Raw genomic sequence first — 4771 nt, 5'->3', positions numbered from 1 at the left:
AGGGAAACACTACAACTTCAAAGCTCTTCCTTCACCTCCAAAAGCTCCAAACTGGCACCATAACACTTTCCAAGCGTCAAAATACACACACACTTTAGGGTTTTCGAAATGAGGAAGGAGGTTGGAGTTAAGAGAGTGTGTGAGGCCATAAAGATGTATAAATAGGGTCCAAACCCTAAAATATAGGGTTTGCACCTTGGCCACGTACGCCCAACGTACGAGACGTATGCCCAGCATACAGAAGTTATGCCTAAGAATTATGAGATTGCCATTAGGGACCAATTTTGCAAAACAAACACCAACCAAGGTAAAGATGTTACAAATAGAATATTATTCGGAATAAATAATCTTAACCAAGTTAAAGTATGTGTGACAAGGGTTCTGCACATATAAAGAATGCTGAAATCCGACTTCATATGAAGAAGTTATGCTTCTTCGAAGTTTCGCAATTATACCGGCACGACTCTACGTATCGTAGAAAGTAAATTTTTGATAAGTTACTTTTTAGCCTTAGTTATCTAAACGAAAGTCGTGGTAGTCATTAAACCGAGAGCATGCACATAGAGAACGTCCAAATCTAAGTTCGTAAGAGGAAGTTATGATTTTTCGAAGTTTCAGCGCAGCAGTATACGACACAGAAACCGAAGTATAGATCAATTGATTTTTAGGCAAAACAATCTAAACTAGAGTTTAAGATCTCGTCCATATGATTCCATCGATATAAGGACAGTCGAGAACGGATATCACATGAGAAAGTTATGAATTTTAAAGACAGACGAGAACACGATATCGTATGAGAAAGTTATGAATTTTTAACGAACTTTAACAGTCTAAGACTGTTAAAAATATAAATTTAAAAGTAAAGTCAAATTTATCCGACGGGGTCTAAATGAAAGTTGTAGATCTCATCGATAGCTTTTCTGGGGATATAAAGAATGGAAAAAATGGAGCTCGTATGAAGAACTTATGCCATTTTGAAAATCTGGAAATTCGAACGCACGAAGTGTGCGGCGCATGCGATGATGTGGCACGTTCTGGAGGCTACACGTGGTATGGTCGGAAGCCGGAATCTCCCACAAGATGAGGTAATGTGACACCACAATATTCAGACACGTGACACCATAACTTTGTGACACGTGTCACATTCCAAAAGAATTATTGATGGAGGAACCGGGCAAAGACATGTGTCAGTAGACCAAATGAGTCATCTAGACCCATACGCGCGGCGCGCCTCTAGGACCTGTGTGTCAATCCTTCCTGCTTTGTATATATACTCGCTGATTTCTTCTTCATTCTTCACACCAACCAATCCTAAACTCTCTCAATAAAATTCCCTTCTTAAGATCCGAATTTTTTCGGGTTTCTGAGTATTTTAGTAAGGCTTTGTGCGATTTAGGAGCCTGGATAATAGTAGCTTTTGCTTTCGAGATCCTTCTCGTGCATTTTTCTTGATTGTAGCTAAAACCTCTGTAAGTTAAGCTACACTTTTATGTTTTATGTGTAACTTATATTTATAGTTATAAGTCGTTATTATGAGCTTATAAATAAGATTTGTCTATAATTCCATTTCATTATATTGATTGATCTACTTACGGGAGAATTGTTTAGAATGGTCATGTTGACTTGGTTGTTGGATTTCAGAAAGGTTATATGCCAAAATGGTCCTGCCTCCTAATTGTCCTACCTTGTTGATCCTTACTTGATAGATCTTTATGTAGACATTAGGATTAATTATGAATCTAGACTATAGTTATTATAGTCACCAGGATTTCGAAACTAGACTAAGGCTTAGTACTTTATCCGTCTAGGTCTTTTCAAAGTACAAAGCGAAGCACTGCCAAAATCGTCAGTCACCCATTTTCATCAAGTGAGTGCATAGTTACTTTCATCTTACACATAGATATGAAGTATCTAAATAACTAAATGTTATATGTGCTAATGTGCAAAAATGTTTTGTGTTAGATGAAATATTATAAGATGATTTTTTTATATGATTTACAATATATGTATTTTTCTCACCTATAAAATGTTGGGTAGAAATGGGTAATGAGGGAGGAATAGAATAAAGAGGGAGATGGATGATAAGAGATGAAAATATTCATAAAAGGCCTTAACTTACTAGTACTATTGTACTAGGCGATAACGTCATCTAGAAGAGTATAGATGACAACCACAGACTATTTTAGATAGTCCAGTGGAACGCTACCAGGCTCGCAACCTATAGGTGTTTTTGAACTATGCGTTCACCAGATGTACTCTAAAACCTATTGACATATACAGTCGGAGGAATCCCTAAAATAGTATTATCAATGAAGAAGATGATCCCCAGGGTAAATCCTTAAGAATAAATATAGAAGAAAACCTACTAACAAGTATCACAGATGAATCCCTGAACTAGTATTGTCAGCATAAATGATCCTTATGTCATATCCTTAAGAATAAAGAAAATAATGGAGATGAGAAATTGGGTTAATTGTTTGATAACTAAACATATTAACTATATTAAAGTGGGTTGAAAACCTTATGTACTCGCCAGGTTTTCCAACCTGACCCACTCAGTATCTTTGTATCACAAGAAACAGTAATAAGGTACACTAATGAAGATGTTTGGATCCGATGAGAGATTTGAGGAACTATAGACTATATTAAGATGTTTTAAGTCTTCATTTATGTTTATGTTTCTCGTATCAGTTATGACATCCTGAATTTTAATAAATCAATGAAAGTCATTTCTTCTGAAAATGCCTTGATTTGATATTATATCATGTCAAGGATATTTTTGGGACCAATTCCGCAATAAAAGAAATACTCTCTTTTTAAAATAATCATAAATAAAAATTTTAAAATTGCCATAAATTTGGAGATGTCACTGTTATGGTCGTTCAAAGTTAAGCTAAAATTATAAAAGAGAAAAAACTGACAACCCTAACAATCCTTGTTTAAAGTTGTGTAACTTAACCATTTCTTAACCGATTCAACTTTTTTTCAAAGCAAAATTGTAACCAAAACAGAGGGCTACATCCAAGGAAAAATCATCTCATTCTGAGCTCGTATAAATAAGTTATGACCGTTCAAAGTTGGGCTAAAATTATAAACGAGAACAAACTGACAGTCCTAATAGCCCTTTTTTGAGTTGTGTAACTCAGCTATTTCTTAACCGATTCAATTGTTTTGTTTGGCCAAAAGTGTAGCAAAAACAAAGAGTTACAACCACGAAAAAAAATTAGCTCATTCTGAGCTAGTATGAAAAAGTTATAGTCATTAAAAGTTGGACAAAATTATAAAAAATTATGAAAAAAAAAGTATAAAAAAAGGTTCCAAAACCGAAAACAACTGAAAATCGCGGACCCGAAAACAGAAAATCTGAAATTATTGGAATCGAAAACCGAGCGGAAAGACCAATTCAGTTCTGATGCGGTTCAATTTTTCCATTTTTTTCTAATCGCTACAACACACACACACACACACACACATATATATATATATATATATATATATATATTTATATATATATATATATATATATATATATATATATATAAATATATATATATATATATATATGTATATTAATAATATTAATAATAACAAATTTTAAAATAATAATAAAATAATAAAAATATTAAGGTTTTTCAGTAAAATTTTAATAGTTTTTACGAAATAAATTTGGAGATGTCACTGTTATGGTCGTTCAAAGTTAAGCTAAAATTATAAACGAGAAAAAATTGACAACCCTAACAATCCTTGTTTAAAGTTGTGTAACTTAACCATTTTTTAACCGATTCAACTTTTTTTCAAAGCAAAATTGTAACCAAAACAGAGGGGTACATCCAGGGAAAAATCATCTCATTAAGAGCTCATATAAATAAGTTATGACCGTTCAAAGTTGGGCTAAAATTATAAACGAGAACAAACTGACAGTCCTAATAGCCCTTGTTTGAGTTGTGTAACTCAGCTATTTCTTAACCAATTCAATTGTTTTGTTTGGCCAAAAGTGTAGCCAAAACAAAGAGTTACAACCACGAAAAAAAATAGCTCATTCTGAGCTAGTATGAAAAAGTTAGTCATTAAAAGTTGGACAAAATTATAAAAAATTATGAAAAAAAAATATAAAAAAAGGTTCCAAAACCGAAAACAACTGAAAACCGCGGACCCAAAAACAGAAAATCTGAAATTATTGGAATCGAAAACGGAGCGGAAAGACCAATTCAGTTCCGATGCGGTTCAATTTTTCCACTTTTTCTAATCGCTACAACACACACACACACACACACACACACACATATATATATATATATATATATATATATATAAATAATATTAATAATAACAAATTTTAAAATAATAATAAAATAATAAAAATATTAAGGTTTTTCAGTAAAATTTTAATATTTTCTACGAAATAGTTCTAAATTAATTTGTTAGCGATTCTAACCCTGTGAAAAGAGTCAGGATGCAACATTTACCAGTTTTTATGATACTATTGTAAAAAAATAATTTGGAACTGAAACGTAAACCAGGCCAAAAATTTTGGACTTTCCTGGAGATTATAAACAAATTTTTCAAAATTTACATTTATTTTGCATTTTAGAAGATTTTTTGTGTCATGTGAAATGATTGATTAGGAACACGTCTTCATATCTAACATTTATATATATATATATATATATATATATATATATATATATATATATATATATATATATATATATATATATATATATATATATATATATATATATATATATATATTGTAAGTCCCTAATCTGGT

Source organism: Lactuca virosa, chromosome 8, assembly GCF_052849685.1.
Source record: "Lactuca virosa cultivar CGN04683 chromosome 8, Lactuca_virosa_CGN04683_v6, whole genome shotgun sequence".
NCBI lineage: Eukaryota > Viridiplantae > Streptophyta > Magnoliopsida > Asterales > Asteraceae > Lactuca > Lactuca virosa.
The sequence above is the reverse complement of the archived record's forward strand: the minus strand, read 5'-3'. Positions refer to the sequence as shown.